Source organism: Mastomys coucha, unplaced genomic scaffold (assembly GCF_008632895.1).
Source record: "Mastomys coucha isolate ucsf_1 unplaced genomic scaffold, UCSF_Mcou_1 pScaffold12, whole genome shotgun sequence".
NCBI lineage: Eukaryota > Metazoa > Chordata > Mammalia > Rodentia > Muridae > Mastomys > Mastomys coucha.
The window spans coordinates 76,622,555-76,643,263 of record NW_022196894.1 but is presented as its reverse complement, the minus strand read 5'-3'; the positions used below and the strand labels follow the sequence as shown (position 1 = coordinate 76,643,263).

Genomic DNA, 20,709 nt, shown 5'->3' with positions numbered 1-20,709 from the left:
GGTATCTAGATGGGCCAGTCCTTAGGTTTTAGCCAACAAGTAGGCCTTCAGAGACATCCTCCTTGCAGAAGGTATTTAATATCTGTTCAACCCTGAGTAAGTTGTATGTATCCATTTCCCACTATGAATAATCAGTTTAGACAAGTAAGAATTTTCCCTCTCATCAAGAACCACTATTATAGTAGGGGTAGTCCTTCTTTATACAGATTCTTGCTTCCACCAAGTCTCCAGCAGAAGGCCCCTCCTTACTCCAGACAGTCACCCTGAGCTAAGCCGGATTCTCCCTACCACACCCCATGGGATCCTTGATTTGGAACTCCTTGTGCCTTTTGGTTCCTAGCAGTATCTAGATGCCCTGAAGTTTGGGAACTCAGCCCCAACTCCAGCCTGTATAATTTCTCTTTCTCACCCAAGCTGGGGCCCCCAGCAGCTATACTTTTTAAATGTGAAGTTTTGACTTTCAATAGTTACAGGTCCTCTGTTGGAGCCTTTGGTGCTAGTCACTTTGGTGTCTCTCCCTGCCCCCTTCCTAGCTTCTTAAAGATTTGTTCTAATGTGGCTGATAGAGCCTTCATCAGTGTCATGCTACAAATAAGTCCCATTTAGACAATTACAATTAGTTAACTAATGCTCTATTCATTTTCTTCTTTGTCTCTATCTCAATTCCTCTTCAGAAGATGACCTATCTTAGAAGATAACCAACTTAGTGACTCCTGATATTGTTACAGGATCTGCTTTGACAGGAATTAAAGCCTGAGTTCTGAGTTGAGTTTCTTCTATAAATTTAATATTATTTTTTGACATTACACTGTAATATTTTCTACTTTAATATCTTGCTTGATATTTCTGATTATTTAAATACAGAATGTTAGCCATAATAATTAAGCTAAAATGATTAAGTTAATATATTCATTAGGGTGGAACTTATTGCACTGAAACTAGTCACTAATGAAAAATAATTTAGAATATTGACAACTAGAATATAAAGGATAATCATGAAGATGGACAACTGCAAGCCAGGGTAAGGAAATTTCAATAGAAAATAATAATACTGACAACTAAATTTCAAAGTTTTGTTTTTGTTGTAGTTGGATAGCCTAGAAAGTGATCTATTTGTATAAGAAAATTCATATTTATGTATACAATGCAAAATATAAAACAATGGTATATTATACATATATATATATATATATACATATGTTCAAATTTGAAAATAAAATATAATTTCTATGGCTATCAAGGTTATTTTATTTTTAAATATGTCATAACACTTAATGTGAATATTCCTGAAATGTATTAAAAATATTGGAATTAGTTTTATTCATCCTATAAATCCAAACATTTCTGACCATACAATTGTCAAAAACTAAAAAGATAATGCAATGTGATATTTCTTGATAGTAGAAGCCATCTACCTCTGATTGAAAACTAAAAATAAATGCTGCCATACACAGGGAGTTAAGTTTTCATTATCTTTTAGCAAAAAAATAATCTTAATTTAATTGCGTAATCATAAATCTCTGATTTACCTATAATTTAAATATTTAAGAATACTCAGAATGAAAGAATAGCAGCCTAATTAGACTGAGTCCACATGCTAGGCATTGTGCTCAGCAAGTCAGTAATTATGTTTTTTAACTTCTCAGTAATCTCCTTAGGAGGTGGAGTAGACATTTCTGATTAAAAGAAGAACACTGAGACACACTGATTTCTAGTAACTTGCTCATGGTTCACTAGAAAATTACTGGTACATTTGATATCAAAATCCATGAATATGATTCAGAGTTGATAACTTCCCAGAAACTCAAAATTTCTGTCCCTTTTTACCACTTCTTCTCTTATTGGGCTAGATAGAGATATTTAAGAAATCATTGGAAGATCATATTGAATTTATTCAGATTGATATATCTATATAATGAATAAGTCAGAAAGGTTCACAATAAAAGGTTGTTATCTTTTCTCTGTTTACCTAGAATTATGTGATTTCTATAACAGAGTGATGAATCTATATGGAGTAGGTTATAGGGTTCTAATCATATTGGGGATGAAGTCATTATTAATTGGGATACTTTTTATAATAATAAAGTAGGGAAAGGTGAAAAGAAGTAAAAATAAATTCCATGATCTATTTGTGATTGTATATGCTGTCTCTATGGATTATTTTCAGATTTTAAGCTGATCCTCAAAGTTAGCCTTCTAGTCAATTTAAAGATGAGGGAGTAGAATGTTAAGAACTAAGTTAACTGCACAGGATGTTCTAGCATTGTTAAATTGCCATATTACCTTTCTCAACATAGATGTATGCAACTGAATTATAGATAGTTTAAGTGATATAAGAATATTGTTTATATTATATATTAATATCTACAACTTTCATTATGCTCATATTCTACTTAAAACTCCTGCCTTAACTCCAGGTTCCAAGTAACACTATGCTTGCAAATAGCAGTCATCTACAGTTCATGGTACCAATGCAGACATGGACAAAGACTAAGTTAAGAAACTTGCTTAAATGTAATGCAGGAGATAAAGCAGATATAATAGAGTTAAGATCAGTTGCTCCAACAATGCCTGTGATATTATTGCCGATCCAATTACAAACGCAGAAGAGTACTCATTTTCTGATCCTAGTCCTTAGGAACAAAAGTTTCACCGAGAAAGGAAAAGTTATCCCTTTGGTTTCATTTTTGTGGTAGAATTGCATTTTTAGGCAGAGAAGAACCTATGCACTGACCACTGACATTTACAGTAATTAATCAGGAAGCCTAATGATCAGAAGTGAAAATAAAAATCTAAAGATATTTAGTTTGTATCCTTCAACTAATGGTGACACAATATGCAATTAAGTAAAATAAATGTAGAATCTATAAAAAGCCAAGCATAAAGGTTGACAGCACTTTGTATATCAAAAGTAATGAGTAATTACATGCCATTTTTCACATACCCTTAGATTAAAGGAGGAAGTATAATCTACTCTGATAAAAATACATGATAATTATACAGATGGATGCAAAGCAAAAAATGAAAGTAGATGTAATTGAGACAGATGGAAAGAAACCAAAAAGAGAATGTAATTAAAATTTTCCACATATTACTATAGGAAATAAAAGGCGTACTGTGTGGGAAAAAAATGAAAGTCCTCTCCCAATTATTAAAGTGAAAAAGAAAGAGACATGCAGTTGATAAAATGACAAGAAATGATGGAACCAGCTAACATTAGAACTGTGTATGACTACGTGTATCTTGCATCTTTGAATACTAGGAATAGAGAAGTTGAAGCTATTTTCCCCTGCCAAATAATGTCCTCTGAATACCAACATTTTATATTTCAGGATGTTGCAATATGCAAATTATATTTAGAAAGATGCCTTTAATTAACAGCAAGCAGCTTGTAAATTCATAAGGAAATAAAAATCAGCAGCCAAACAAAGCCCAGAGCTGTGTCCTGTGCACTATTGGAAAATAAGAAAAGGTGCTAAATCTTAACTTAACAATTCTCTCCTCTCTATACAAATGAAAGATACTATAACCATTTCACAATTTAATATACACTGTCTTCAAAATTCAACTGTCCTGATTTTTACTTACTCAAATACAGCCTTTCTGCTCTGAGAGAACTAGGCTGAAAAGAGGGGCATGGTGTGATGGAGGATGCCAAAAACATTTGCCATTAGCCTCTCTGGTATGCTGACACTGCCCTGAAAGCTCAGGGCATATTTTTAATGGCATTGAACTGCAAATACAGGAAATCAGTTTGTTTTAATGGTGTTTTATCTGGTATAATAATGGTATTAATGTATGCTTTAAGTAATTCTTACATTTTTTTCTTATAATATTAGAAATAGGTTATGACTAGAATGCACCAAAATGTATTTCTACTTTATGCTAAAAGAACAAATAACAAATGTAGCTCAATAACTAATACACATGTGGGAGATTGAGAAAAAGTAGAAGAAATAGAGAGAGAGAGAGAGAGAGAGAGAGAGAGAGACATAGAGATAGACAAAGATAAAGACAGAACAACATACACACAGAGATAAAAATTAAGAAGACAAAATTTTTCAGGTGTATATATCTATTTTAATCACCATGACTTCTCATAAAAATATTTAATTCTGAAAAGTAAATTTTTCCTGAAGAAAAAATGTTCTATTTATGCTTGCAATTCTAAGTGTGTTAGTGCCTTCCCACCTTTCCTCCAAAAACTACCAGCCAAGTTTTCAATAATCAGATACCAATTTGGATGTATTATTAATTATGATACTTTTAAGACTCTAGATATTTAAAGGCTCCAATCTCCTGAATGTATTCACAATAGAAGTTGGTCACAAGCAATGGGACTCCAGAGAGCATATTTATATTAGAGATAGATCTCATGTCCAGGATTTCCACAGTGTTTGATAATTTGCTCACAGAATTCAAGCAACTATGGTTCTATAGAAAAGTATATACATGTAAATTGACAGGAACTAAGCAGGTTACAACTGAAAGAAAGTCAGCCTTATCTAAGGTCATTTTAATCTTAGAAGCCAGGTGCAAATAGTTTCCATTCCAGTCTATTGTATAGCCCATGGCCAACCAGTCCTTAGTAAACACCCACTATGCTAATCCTCTGAGCTAGCAGAAGTATGCCCTAGGGGTTCCATTATTGCTGACCTTACCTAGAACAAAAAAAAGAAAAAAAATCTAATTCCTGGGAGTGACTCAGCATCAATTCTAATGTGGTCTGCCATAAGTGACTGTAATGAGGATTCTTAGTTGAACCTACCCTGGGATAATTAACTCTTATTCAGTAAACTTCAATGGAGGACCTCCTTCACTATCTCCCTAACAATGCTGGAGGCAATTAGTCTGAACGGGTAACATTCTTTACAAAATTCCAGGCCCGAGGTTCAGCTCAGCCTAGACTAGGATGTTGGGACATTGGTGGAGGTCAGAAAGCAAAGTCTAGTTTAGCGTAACTTTTAGTCAAATCATTCCATGAGGGCACCTTTACACCTAATACAGAAAGAAAGCATGTGAGACACTCCATTGACTATTTCAAGGACAAATCTGGACCACTTCTGAGATAGGAAATGCCAAAAGGGCTCCAGGAGACTAACTTATTTGAAGCTTTTTGCCTCAGGGACTGCTGTCATGCAGACTCTACTGGAGTGAATGTGGCAATTCAGGACATGCTGGTGTGTCTCTGTGCATTCACCATTATGAAGAGCTGGTTTTGGTTAACCTCTATTGAGGAGTTTTCCTCCCTTTTTTTCTCTTTCTCTTATTTTAATATGTGAGGTTTTTCATGGAATCCTTAACACCTCACTATCTGTCACATTCTTCTAATTTTTTATTAGATATTTTCTTTATTTACATTTCAAATGTTATTCCCTTTCCTGGTTTCCCCTCTGAAAACCCCCTATCACTTCCCCCCCACTCCCTTCTGACCAACCCACCCACTCCCTCTTTCTGGTCCTGGCCTTCCCCTACACTAGGGCATCAAACCTTCACAGGACCAAGGGCCTCTCCTCTCATTGATGGCCAAAAGGCCATCCTCTGCTACATGTGCGGCTAGAGCCATTGGTCCCTCCATGTGTACTCTTTGGTTGGTGGTTTAGACCATGTGATCTCTGGGGGTACTGGTTGATTCATATTGTTGTTCCTCCTATGGACTGCAAACTACTTCAGTTCTTTGGGTCCTTTCTCTAGCTCTTCTATTGGGGTTCCTGTGCTCAGTCCAATGATTGACTGCAAGTATCCATCTCTGTATTTGTCAGGTATTGGTAGAGCCTCTCAGGAGACAGCTATATCAGGCTCCTGTCAGCAAACACTTGTTGGCTTCTGAAAGAACACAGATACCTCTCAACAGAGGAATGGACACAGAAAATATGGTACATTTACACAATGGAGTACTACTCAGTACTAAATTGTATTAAAAACAATGAATTCATGAAATTCTTAGGAAAATAGATAAAACTAGAAAATATACTGAGTGAGGTAACCCAATCACAAAAGAACACACATGATATGCACTCACTGATAAGTGGATATTAGCCCAGAAGCTCTGAATACCCAAGATAGAATTCATACCACATGAAGCTCAAGAAGAAGGAAGTCCAAAGTGTGGATACTTCAGTCCTTCTTAGAAGGGGGAACACAATACCCATGCAGAAGATACAGAGACAAAATATAGAGACTAGAGGATACATGTCCAGAGACTGCCCCATCCATCCCTATGCAGTCACCAAACCCAAACACATTCTACTTTAATGCTACATCTTCACCAGACAACACATAATAATGATACATGAGTAGAGGAACATATATTTCAACATTTTAATTTAGATTACTGTGTTTAGATATGACTTCTATTAGAGTTCTTTTAGAATATGTCTACATAATCTCATAACATGCATAGTGGTTGGCCTGTTTAATTTGCTTAGTATTTATCAGCAAGAAAAAAAATAGTTTATTTTGCATTTTCAATAGTGATGTGTGAAAATTGCAATAATACAATATCACTAGTGTTCTAGTTATTTTTGTCAACTTGACAAAATCTAGAGTCATGTGAGAAAAATAACTTCAGTTGAGAAACCGCTCCATCAGTTTGTCTGTAGACAGTCTGTAGGGCATTTTTGTGAGTCATGAGTGTTGTGTGAGTTCCCAGTTCTCAGAGGATGCTGCCATCACTGAGATGCCTGTGTTATAAGAAACTGTTGTCTGTAAGAGAATAGCCTGATCAATCCTTGGGAAGCAAGCCAATAAGCAACACCCATTCTGTGCAGATCCTGTATCAAGTTTCATACCTCAAGTTACTGACCTGATTTTCCATTGTGATAGACAAAGTTAAGCTGAAGTAAACCATTCTTTCCCCTAGTTGCTTTTGGTCATTTTCTTAGCATAGCAATAGAAGCTAATATAGAATAACCTATAACTGACATTTTTAATTCATTTCACCAAGACCTAGAACTTTTTAAAAAATTAAATTTTCTTTGAAAAAAGTATTTTTCATTGAAAATTAATGAATAACTTACAAAAATTTTTGAAGATATTTTCTCAACTATACTATCATCTTTCAATGGTGGGACAGAATACATTTTATTTTATTTTATTTTATTTACCAAATGTCTAGCTGGTCAAATTTAGAAACTAGTAGTTGGATAAATGACTTGAAAACTAAAGTGGGTCTCATCATCATCTATATTATTGCTCTTTGCATTCCTCAATTTATCTCAAGAAGAGTAAAGTACTGAAAAAAATAGGAAGATTTCTATAATTTTGATGTTTCATATTCATGGTCTCTAATTTAAAATGTTTTGGGTCATTGTTATTTTGATTAGTCCCCAATTATACTTCCTAAATACTCATTTCATAATTAAGCTATAATGTTCACCCTCATTATGATGAGGTCATATTATAATTTATTGAAAAAATTGAATTGAAAAATCTCTCTTAGATTGGTTTTTCTTCCTTATTGTTTCTTCATAATGGCATTCTATTCTCAGTATTTACATGTAGAATGACAGGACTTAATATATGAATTCTAGACACAAAATTGTATAAAACGAGGTGGGAGGGGATTGAAGAATTTCTTAGGACATTGTGTTAGAAAGCAGAATTGAAATTATTGTGATCAGGTATGTAGAAAATTGTTATATGCACTTTAAATGACCAAGCATGATTATACTGATGTTAACTATTAGAGAGTTGACTCTTTTTCAGAACATTATTGTTCATATTCTTCTGGTAACAATGGCAAGGAAGAATGCCATATTGGTTATGGAGTCCTATGTGCAATCTAGATGTCTTAAGGATTATGTTGCCAGTATTTATGTGTATGAAAAAATTTACTTCTGTATTTGACATTTCGATTAGTTCCTTGTGAATTTTAAAGAAAAATGATAAAAATTTGTGTCTGCAAAATCTTCATGAAAGGCTTAGAATGTTTAAAAAAGAAACTACGCAATACTGTATCTTTCCTTTCAATTTCATAACATATTAAAATATACAAAAACATAGCAACCATTTTCAGATTTATTGTTCAAGATGTGTAGATAAGCAAGAGTCTTGGATCTGAAGATTTCCTCTATAGTACTTCAATTATATATTTAACAAGGAAAAAATATTTTACACACAAACATCTTTGGAAAGCCCTAGAAAGGTAGAGATGTTATATCTATTAAGTCATAAAATTTCTGAGACTCCCTTTTCTTTCAACAATAATTATCTAAGATCAGATGTCTATACCATTTTCTTCAAGGACAGAAATGGTATGTCAGTAACAATGAGTGAAAACAATGAGGGCAATCTGTTTCTTAGTCATTTTCTCCCATAGAAAGGACCACTGATGTTACATCAAAATTAAATTTTTATATATTCTGGTCTTTGTCTCATGTTTTATCAGAAAATTAGATACTTTTCATCTGACTAAAATTTAAATATATCTATTTTTATCAGTTTTTGTTTCCTAATTTCTTTGGATCACCAGGAAACCAAAATACAGATTTAAGTGTTTATTAACAATTTTGATAAACTGGTAATGAACAAAAGTCCCAGCATCCCTGGTGACATCTGTTGTATTTCCACTTGCTGCTTATGGTCACTTGGGAGAAATGTTCTCAAGAAAGTGCCCTGAGTAAGTTGGTCTTATGGAGAAGATATTTTGAAATCCTAGTAGCTATTTAGATCTGTGCTAATGTCATGAACTTCCCCTTCATACTAGAGACAGAATAGAGTCCTATAATACTTGTGTATTACTTGATAAAGGAAACATTCTTTTTACTTAGTTTGACGTACACCATTTCAAAAATGAATGTAATCTGTTCTCTGTGGGCTGAGAATAAAGTCACTCACTCAAGTCAATTAGCTTTGACCATAGCAGGAAGTCTGTATCCAAATTATACCTACAATTCATTCCTTGGCACAGCCGAACTGTCAACTCTCAGCTTACCTACAACGGAGGTAAAATCCTTTGGTGATGCATTTGCTTTGCAGTACAGCCTTATTACAATAAAATACAATGTCTAAAAATTGTTCTTATTTTGGCCTTGTACCACAGTAAGAGCAACGATTTTAAGCTCTACTAAATATAAAAGAAAAAGACTTTATATATTTATGTTCATTATAAAAATACTAGTAGTGATGTATTATTTTAAAATATACAGTTAATATGTTTGGAGATATTTAAAATTTATATTGAGAAAAAAGTTTGTATTTTCAGTACTGTAGACAAGCATCTACATAAGACTGTTAAATTGATTGTTGTTTTATATCAAACAACTTTTATAATATTCATTTTTATTGTTATAAATTTTAAAGAATATGATATAAAAAGTATTGTAGGAATTGAAGGGGGGTCTTTTGGAGGAGTTGGAGTAGAAAAGGAAAAGAAGAATGTGATTTAATTCTATTTACTTAAAATATGATTTTAAATGTTAACAATTTCAGATAAATTGAAATCATGTATCTTTTCTCATCAAAATGCAATAAAAGTTAAATCAACAAAAAAATAAAAGAAAAAATAAATAAAATAATACTTTGGCTGTTTACTTTTATTACTTGAAATTCACCATACACTTATTATGGTCATAACATGTTTAACCTATCTGCTTCACAACAGTAAGTATGTCAAGAATTCCAGAGAGAAATCAGGTACATTTGAAATGTCTGTCATTTTGAAAGTTTGGTTATGGCATGTGCTGAATAGTTGTTCTGTTAAAGGACAACAAGAATGTTCAGATTTTGTTTGACAGAGTGCTCACTTTGTTTGCATTTCTGTGTAGCCTTACTCAGTACTTACCTTTAGATTATGAATTAATTGATATCTCCATATTTCAGCACAATAGCAATTATGGCTTATCTTGAATCCCTTTTTATTCTAACAAATATCACCAGTGCTTAAGACTTTAATAGGCATTTCGGTTAACTTTGAAAATTGATTTTTTGAAGTGAATATTGATGATTAACATCCCAAAGGAATTTATCAATTTTAATTTAGTATAATTTTTAGGAAATCTCCATTGCAATTTAAGCAGTCATTGGAAACACTAAAAAAGCCTAAGCTGATGATATGTGTGGGAAAGTGTAGATGACTAGATTTTCTTAATAGTTCACTTTGAATTGCTGTAATTGTTTTAATTTTAACATGTCATTTTGTGTATCATTCTGTCTGTGTTTCTGATGAATAGCTTTATGGAGGTTGAAAATCTAATAACTGTAGGATTAGTCTTATTGGAGATTTATTTCTATGAGTGTCCCTAGAACTTAATGGAAAAAGACATTTGTTTGCTATAGACCTCTGAAGGTGGAGCTAGGTGACCATGCTTTTAAATAGTTCAGAACTTTGTTCCCATGACTCCCATCATTCTTCTAGAGAACTATGGAAGAAGATGTCCTATTTCTCAGCCGAAAGAAGCTTCAATATCACATCCCGAGATAAACACATGGTTTGACTAACCACACTTTGAACTCCCACAAACTTGTCGTTGGTTTATGTGATATATGAAACAATATGTATATTTCATTGATAATACTTTGATAAAGCAATCCTACCTGAAAGGAACATCTTTTTTAACTCTAAACAGTTCTCTAGTACTGAATTGTTCTATTCTTTAGTCATCAAGATGAGAGTCCAACCATGAGTCCCAAGATAGAATGGAGAGAAAAAAAACCACAACACCAACAAAACAAAATAAACAGCAAATAAAAACGATGATAACAACAACAAAAACTAAGTTGTGCCAAGAATTTCTATAATTAGTAGTAACTGATGTATCCGTTGAAAGTTTTTCTTTCTATTATTATTTTTTTAGGTTTACCAAGCACTATGTTCATAATTTTTTGATGTGCTTGACTTAAAACCTGATATATGTGAGTTTTCTGTTGCCATGGGGAAAAATAAGATCAAAAACAACTTAAGGAAGAAAGGGTTTATTTTTGTTTATGATATAGAGGGATAGACTTTGTAAAGGTGGGAGTAGCATTACAGCAAGGGCTCACAGGAAGCAGAAAAAGAGAGCAGGAAGTGGGGATGAAGCAATAAATTCTCAAAGCCTGCTCCCGCAGCACTTTCATCAGTAAGTCTCTAGTTCTAAAGTTTACAAGATCTTACCAAAGAGTGGTGCCAGCTGGGGACCAAGTGTTGTATATGGAAGACACAGCTGTGGAAAGCATTCCTCATTCAAATCATTCTATTCAGGCCACCATGGCCACATTGTAACTCAAACAAGTGGACAATCTACATCAAGCTATGAACACTCAACTGGAAACAACTCAGGAAACAAACTTTAAACAAGAAAATAGAATCATGAAATATTTCATAGAGCATGGTTGTGCTGAAATACAAACTAAAGTATGAAAACAATAATAGTGATTTATGTTTTATGAGTGATCAGTAGAGGTATACAATACTTACATATTGTCCTAGACTGAGAAAGTAAGAGAATATACTTTTTAAATGATCAGTGCATTTTGAACCTTATTTTGTTTGTAGAAATTATACATTTTATGCACTATATGTAGGTAGCAGCAAAAGTATAAAACATTTTTACCTATGTAGAATAGTAATTAAAAAAACAATTCAAATTGTTAAATTTCAAATAATGCTTTATTAGTTTGTAACTTTTAATTCGATCAGAAAAACAAGTAGCCTCAAGGTAGTTAATTGTAATTTTCTCTTAAATATTTTCATTAGATTGAACAATAAATGAATGTAATTTTAATACTATTTTTAAAATGTTAGAAAAAATTGTAAAAATGACACTTGTTACTTTTTGATTGGGCTCTAGTAAATATCTTGTCTTTCAAAATATGACTGTTAGTTAATATTTTGTTCTGTTCATAAATTGTGACCCTCCCCCAGCCAGGAGCTGGTTGTCTCAGACCTTGACTTGCCACAAACAACTATGCCTCCGAGATGCTGGCCGTGAGGTCACGACCAACAGACAGACAGCAGGAAAAATTGCACAAATGACAGGCCGCCCTGCCCTCGCTGGATGAATACAAGCACTTTTTGCCATTTTGTTTGCTTTTGCTGTTCATAATAGATGTAGTGTTTTAGATATTGATTTTAAAGAGGGCAGATTCTTTAAAGTGGGGTTTTGCTCTCGGAAAGTTATGGTTATGGTTTAATATTACAAAATAATTTTAGAAGTATGGATAAAATTGACAGAGTTCCATTGGCTACAGTTTATTAATTAGAAACAACATTATCATGGATCTAAAATAACTTTTAAAAAAAGGTCAATGAGGCCGTAAGATGTATAAAAGCATTAAAATCTGGCCTGACTATTTCATATAAAGCTATATTGTATACTTAAAAGGATGTTTTTCCCTCTACATCCTGGTAATTTTAAAGATTTTGCTTCTAGTGAGTTTGTAATCATTAGAAAATTTTGCCTTTAAAAAATGGCTAAAAGCCTAATATTTGGTATTTTTTTTTTTTTTGTCTCTGCTTCAGTACAAGAGGCTAGGACTTTGAATTTTTCAGAGTACATTGATTATTAACTAATCCCTCTATTAGGGAATTTCAATACCTTTGTTCTTATATCATGAGCTTTAAAAACGAGTATTAGTTGCTGTAGAAAAAGTTTCAGAGGCAATATCTATTTCAATATTTAAGCCTCAGTTATGTCAAGAAAAGTTGTATTAAGTAAAAAAAGATGAGTTACGTATTTCAAGTTTCTTTTGACAAGACCTTACCTTAAGCTCACCACAGGACTTAGGCCTTGAGAGACTCAAAATTTTTTGCAGAAGGTAAAGAAAGCTTCTGTAAACAATTGTTATCAATTGTAACCAAATGTTTAGGTTTTTGAATATGCCCACAGCAACTCTTTGGCTAAAGGGAACATTAATATATATTCATCTTATTATGAAGTTGTGGTGATATTAATAAAAATTACATAATTAAATCTGAAATATATTTTTGAAAACATCTCTTAAAAACCTGATGAGATGTCTATTTCTTGCTTCACACAGTAATTAAATTGGTTATTACAAAATATTAATTGATATTTGGCCTATTAAAGATTTTAGGCAAAATTGATAATTGTCCAAAATAGACAGGTTGTTAACATTAGATTGTATACATGCTTTTATATTTCCTGTAAATTTATGTATGCATCCCATAAAAAATATATCTACAACTCTTATATGGAAGAAAAGTATATGTGATTGGATCATATGTTTAGCACAAATAATTAAACTATGTACTGTAGTCACTATTTATCAAGTACTAAAATTAAGCCTCAATTTGTATATTGATATATGTGTACATGTATATATCAGAGCTTATAATTACTTATGATAATTTGGCATTTTTAAAGTATAATTCTGACTTAAAAATTAAAAGTAAAATATACATATGTGACTATTAATTCCTTCTCAAGCTTTCAAGTTGCAATTGCCTTAACAGGAAAAGCAACAAAAAATGTAATCATTGCCTACATTAATTTTCTATGTTTGGTGTTCCTAATGAGATTGAAACAGATTATGGAACTTGCTATTACAGTCAAGCATTTGTGATGTTTTGTCAACAAATTAATGTTGCCCATATTACTGGGATTTCTTAATTTTCTCAGAGACAAGCAATTGTTGAATGTGCACATTGCACTCTGAAAAATTTGGCTTTTAAACAAAAAAGGGAGAATTATATCCCTGTGCACATTGTTTAAGTCATGCTTTTTAATTTTAAAAATTTAGATGCCAAAGAACTCTATGAAAATTATGCCTAGGTGAAATGGAATAATCTTTTAACTGGTGCCTAGAAAGTCCCAGATGTTTTAATCACCTCAAGAAGAGGGAGTGTATTTGTCTTTTTGTCCAAGAATACAGAGTCTCCAATCTAGATCCAAGACAGACTGGTCCAACTGGTTCTGCCTCTCCTGCTCACAATGGCGTGCACAGAAGAACAGACACTGACAGTAGAAATGGAGAAGCTGCATCCACAACAGACTGCAACAAGAGCTGCTAATGCTATTGCTGTTCAACCAGATCTGTTTGGACTTGCTGCTATTATGATTGTTTTAACGAAACTCAAAGCTTAAACTAGCTCCCCTATAGCTTGTTTCTCTTATCTGTATGGTATGTTATTTGAGAGTTAGGCTAGCTACTAAGTGTCATGCTTCATTTCAAAAGACTAAGGCCCATTTGCAGAGAGTGTGGAAAGATACAGATATTTCTCATGTTATGGAACAATTAAAGGCAGAAATTTCAGACATTAGCAAAAATTATTTTGATACTTGGAACATTGATGAATTAGCCAGTGATTTAAAAAATAATCTAAATGCATTGAATCCCTTGGACCTGGTTGAGTATGAATCTTGCTTACTATTATTATTTTAGATCCCTAGCCACGATGAGGTGGGACATTCTGGAACTTCATCTAAATGTCACAGTCACTCCAGGGAAATCAGCGTGTCAGACTTGAAGGCTTGACCACAAATCTGAGGCATATAGCTTCAAAAGAAGATAGCCTCCTGGAATTCATTCCTTGGCATCTCAGAGGTGGCCCAGATTTGTCCTTGTGTTAGTTGATGGAAGGTCTCACGAGCTAGGTGCCTACCAGGATATGATTTACTATAATAGCTAAATGAAATTAGAAGTTGTTTTCTGACTGATCATTATGTTCCTACATCTTAGCTGAACCCTGGCTTAGAATTTCATAGGGAATGTTACACATTCAGAATAATTGCCTCCAGCATTGTTGAGAGATAATGAGGGAGGTCCAGCATTGATGTTTACTGAATAGAAATTGATAATACCAGGGTAAGGTCAAATATAATCCTCATTTGCAGTCACGTATGGCCGCCAAGCCACCATAATCCCCAGGCAGGACTATGGTGCATAAATATGCCCAAGGCCAGCTAATTTTTAGTAAATAAATATGGAGGAACTATGACCCTTTCCCAGCCAGGAGCTGGCTGTCTTAGACCTTGGCTTGCCATAAACAACTACTCCTCTCTCCAAGTTCCTGCCACATTGGAACTCCTGCCTCCAGAGACCAAAGATGAAGATGCTGATTGGGCCATGGGATGTTGGCTGACTGAAGATGGGGTTTTGCTTGCCTGCTTGTTTTTCAGTTGAAATATACATGGCAGACTGAAAGCACCACCATGCCTCGGTCCCATTTTTTATTCTTTTAGGCTCTTACGCCTCTTCCAGAAGACCCGATCTTATGCAGCTGCAGGCAGCTGCAATAATAAATTGTCCAGATATTGTATCTGCAGTGAATTTTTGGCTATTGTATGCAGTAAAATAAATATGGCTGCATTTTCGTGATTTAACATTTGAAAAATAGATGTAAGAACAAGTTGGAGTAACTCATTCGAGATCAACATATAATGCAATGTTCAGTCTTAGTTCTTAAGTAGGTGGGACTTCACCTACAAACAATATATTGGTAATAAATGGGATAAGACAAGTACAGTCGTTTTAGGCAGATTATAGTTGATTGATCTGTCAACCCATTAACAGAGTGACAGATCTATTAAAATTATGTTAAGTAATGTTATGATAATAATATTTGAAATACTTTTCTTATTTGGGGAAAATACTTTAAAAGAAAATTAAAATATCAAAAGAAAATTATAGAAGCCAAATACATTATATAGAACAAGTTAGCATGCTCTAAGCAAACTTAGTGGAAGAATAATAGTGATTATTAGAGTCACATTAAAATATCAGTATAGTAAATGTTTAACAATATCATGTGATTCTCAATAAAAAACTATTGATCTGAATTGTAAATTTAAAATATAATAATGCTTACTTAGAGTTGAATTCTGATTTTAGAAAACAGTAATGAGATTGTGATCTAGTTCAAAGACAAATCCTTCTTTTCTAAATTAACTAATAAAATATTTTAATTAAGGTAAGGTAATAAAATATTTTAATAAACATAGAATATACCTTTTGAATCTCAAAAAGATGATAACTGAGGTCTAAATTTTGTACATTTTAACTCTTTTTATACTATTCATTTCCCTTTTGTTGATGGAACTCACTTAAGAAATAATAGATAAAATGCAAATTAGAAAATAAAACTTATTTTACAGTGATTGTTCTTTATAACTCTATGAGGAGACAGAAAAATATTACTAAATTGATATGCTTGAACATACTACCTTAAATTGATGTTTAATATTTGTCAAAACATATGAATTATAGTCTTTACTCCATGTTTATTAATATACATCTTCATTTGTTTTTCAAAGTCCTGCATTGAGTAACTGTCTTACCTTTTAAGCACCGTGAATTTTACTTGCTGCTACCTAGACATCCCAAATGATTAATCTGACTTAAAATAAGTTATTGCTAAAATCACTCCTTCAAATTTCTCCCCTATATAGCCAACAACTTTTTAAATTAATTTCTTTTCAAAGCTTCTCCAATGTGGAAATTTCTTTGCTGATTCCTTCTGGGAAAATTATTAAAATCTAACTGTACACTCCATTGTCTTCAGCTATAAGCTCCTATAGCGTCACTGATGTTTTCAAGGAGGCTGTAGCCCATGTGCTGGATAGGGTAATGAAACTGTAATTATCATGAATGCTTTGTTACAATGCCTCTGTGTTAGTGAAAGCTTGAAAGAGAAACTTTATTACACACAGGGAAACTTCAGTCATTGCGATGTTACCAGAGGATATGCTTTGTCATCCTATTCAGAAACATGCTTCTTTCTAGTTTGCAAATCCTTTCACGTATTCACTGTTTATATGTGGTTGTTTTAAAGACTTTAAAATATTAAAAGGATTGTGGAATACAACCTTATATAATATGAGTTTAGCAATAAGATTAGTACATATTCAGCATTTTACTATCAATCTGTTATTCCTTAGATTTACCTTTTAGCAGCTATGTGTAGAGTCTTCAGTGAGAAAGGGCAGAGGATACCAAAATCTTGGGATCTAATTCCTAAGCAGAAATCTTAATCAATATAAGCTGCCTTGATGTTCATATGAATGGATCCAACTTGTTAAACAATTCAAATTAAAAGCTTACAATAGAAAGTTGGAGAGGTATTTCTGTTTATTGGATCCAATTTCGCACCTTTCTAAGGCTTCTGAGACAGGGTTTTTCTTTTTAGCCTCAACTGACCTGAAACTTTCTCTGTCGACCAGGTTGGCATCAAACACCAATATCTTCCTGCCTATGCCGCCAGAGTGCTGCAATTAGAGACCTGTCTCCCATCAGCCAAGTTTACAACACATATTTTTTTCTAACATTTTTAACTCTTTTCAGCAAAAATCTGGAATTTTAATTTCTCTTAGGATTTATATTACATTCTATAGTTTTAATGGCAATACAATAAAAACAAATATTTTTTAGTCATCCCTATTATTTGCAAAGTATAAAGTATATGTATTATACTTTTGTGTTTATTTAGCTCCATAAAAAATGGAGAGACCTCTGTGACAGAAGCAAAATTGAGTTGTCACTATATTTTACAACTCCACTGAAATTTATTGCCCTATATGAATGTTTCTAGACAACGCTCAATTGTTTTTTCACAATTGTTTCCCATTTTTAGTTGATATAAGAAATACTACAATAAAGATCTATGTGAAAATTTCATTTTATACATGCTGTTAAATCTTTCAAAAGAATTCTTAGCTATGAAATAAAATTCCCACCAAAAATATATTGCAGAGATTTTTAAAACAAGAAAAAAAATACTTTAGACTTTTTTCCAGTTTGAGTAATTTATGATAGTTTGAGTAAGAATTGATCCCAAAAGTCCATATTTTTCAATGCATAAGGAGTAGCACTATTTCAAATGATTAGGAGGTGTGTCCCTGTGGGAGAAAGTGTGTCACTGGAGGTAGGTTTTGAGGTTTTAAAAGCAGAAGCCAAGACTAGATGTCCTGTCTGTGAATCAGGATGTAGAACTTTCAGCTCCTTCTCTGGTACCATATTTGCATGTTGACATGTGCTCTGCCATGTTGGAAATGGAGCAAAATGCTGAAACTGTAAGCAAGTCCCAATTAAATGATTACTTTAAAATTGTTTCCAGGGACCATTGGTCCCTAATATCCATCAATTCCCCAAAGGACATAAAAAGACATAGGATAACAGACTGAATACATAAACAGGATCCAGCATTTTGCTGTATACAGGAAACACACCTCAGATTCAAAGACAGATATTCCCTGAGAGTAAAGGATGGGAAAAAGTTTTCTAAGCAAGTGGTCCCAAGAAACCAGCTGGAGTAGTCATCCTAATATCCAACAAAATAGACTTTCAACCAAAAGTTATCAAAAAAAAAAAAAGAAAAAAAGGAGAAGGTCACTACATATTTATCAAGGGAAAAATCCACTGGCTAAGCTCTCAATTCTGAACATCTATGTCCCAAATGCAAGGGCACCCCATTTGTAAAAGAAATGCTACTAAAGCTCAAAACACACATAGAATCTCACATAATAATAGTAAGATAATTCAACATCACACTCTCACGAATGGACAGATCATGGAAGCAGAAACTAAACAGAGACTTAGTGAAACTAAAAGAAGTTATGAACCAAATGGATTTAACAGATATCTATAGAACATTTCACCCTCAAACAAAAGAATATTCCTTCTTTTCAGCACTTCATAGTATCATTTCATAGTATCTTTTAAAAAATCGACTATATACTCAGACACAAAATAAACCTCAACAGAAAAAAGAACATTGAGTTAATCCCATGTATTATATCGGACAACCATGGACTAAGGCTGGTCTTCAATAACAACCACAACAACAGCAGCAGCAACAGCAACAAAAAACAAAAAACAAAACAAAACAGAATGCCCACATATGTGTGGAAGCTGAAGAACTATCTAATCAATGGTAACTTGGTCAGGGAAGAAATAAAGAAATTAAAGACATTTTAGCATTCAATGAAAATGAAGGCAAAACATACCACAACTTATGGGACACAATGAAAGCAGTGCTAAGAGGAAAACTCATAGAACTAAGTGTTTCCAAAAAGAAACTGGAGAGAACATACACAAGCAGCTAAACCACACATCTGAAAGTTCTAGAACAAAATAAGCAAATATACCCAAGAGTAGACTGCAGGAAATAATCAAACTCAGGTAGATCAACAAAGTAGTAACAAAAAGAACTATACAAAGAATCAGTATAAGGAGGAACTGGTTCTTTGAGATAATCAACAGAATAGCTAAACCCTTAGCAAGACTAACCAGTGGGCACAGAGACAGTATCTAAATTAACAAAAAATTAGGAATTAAAAGTGAGACATAAGAACAGAAACTGAGGAAATTAAAAAAAAATAATAATCAGATCCTACTACAAAAGTCTATACTTAAGAAAACTAGAAAACCTGGATGAAATGGATGATTTTCTAGACAGACACCAGGTACCAAAGTTAAATCAGGATCATATAAATCATCTAAACAGTTATATAACCCCTAAAGAAATAGAAACATTAATTAAAAGTCTCCCAACCAAGCAAAGTCCAGAGCCAGATGTTTTAGTGCCAAATTCGATCAGACCTTCAAGGAAGATCTAATACCAATACTGTTTGAACTATTCCATAAAATAGAAACAGAAGGAAAACTACACAATTATTTCTATGAAGCCATAGTTATACTGATATCTAAAAAACAAAAAGACCCAAGAAAGAACAAGAACTACAAACTGGTTTCCCTTATGAGTATCAATATAAAAATACTCAATAATATTCTCTCAAACCAAATCCAAGAACACATCAAAATGATCATCCACCATGAACAAGTAAACTTCATCCCAGGGGTGCAGGGATGGCTCAATATATGGAAATCCATCAATGCAATCCAATGTATAAATGAACTCAAAGAAAAAAAAAGCCACATGATCATCTCATTGAATGTGGAAAAAGCCTTTGACAAATACAACACCCATTCATGTTAAAAGTATAGGACATATCAGTAATTCAAGGTGTAAGCCTAAATATAATAAAAGTAATATACAGCAAACCAATAGCCAACATCAAACTAAATGGGGAGAAACTCAAAGCAATTCCATTAAAATCAGGGACTAGACAAGGTTGTACACTCTCTCCCTACCTATTCAATATAGTACTCAAAGTTCTAGCCAGAGCAATTAGACCCCCAAAAGAGATCAAAGGGAAACAAATTGGGATGGAGATAGTCAAGTTATCACTATTTGCAGATGATATGATAATGACTCTAAAATTTCTACTACAGAGCTCCTATAGCTGCTAAACAACTTTAGCAAAGTGACTGGATATAAAATTAACCCAAACAAATCAGTAGCCTTCCTCTAATCAAAAGATAAAAAGAATGAGAAAGAAATTAAGGAAACAACACCCTTCACAATAGTCACAGCAGTATAAAATATCTTAGAGTGATTCTAATCAAGCAAGTGAAAGATCTCTAAGACAAGGGCTTCAGGTATCTGAAGAAAGAAATCAAAGAAGATCTCAGAAGATGGAAAAATCTCCCATGCTCATGGATTGTCAGGATTATATAGTAAAAATGCCATAATATCAAAAGCAATCTACAGATTCAATGAGGTCCACAGAGTGCATGGGTTGGGGAGCAGCCTCATAGAGACAGGGGAAGGGAGAGGGGATGGAAGATTCCAAAGAGGAGACCTGGAAAAGGGAAAACATTCAAAACGTAAATGAAGTATTCAATTAAAAATGATATAATAAAAAATTCCAACTCAATTCTTCATGGAGTTAGAAAGAGCAATTTCCAAATTCATTTGGAATGACAAAA

General features: G+C 33.2%; 1 long non-coding RNA gene across 3 annotated transcripts in view; it reads left to right on the top strand.

Annotated features, from left to right (window-relative positions):
- Positions 1-15: 15 nt before the first annotated feature.
- LOC116086513 overlaps positions 16-20,709 on the top strand; it is a 21,517-nt gene continuing 823 nt past the window's right edge. The window contains exons 1-2 of one of the 3 annotated variants that reach the window (XR_004116969.1): positions 16-71; positions 675-764. This is a non-coding gene — a long non-coding RNA (uncharacterized LOC116086513). Of the gene's footprint in view, positions 104-674; positions 770-20,709 lie in introns of those variants that run through there. The other 2 variants (XR_004116970.1, XR_004116971.1) reach the window with 2 other exon arrangements.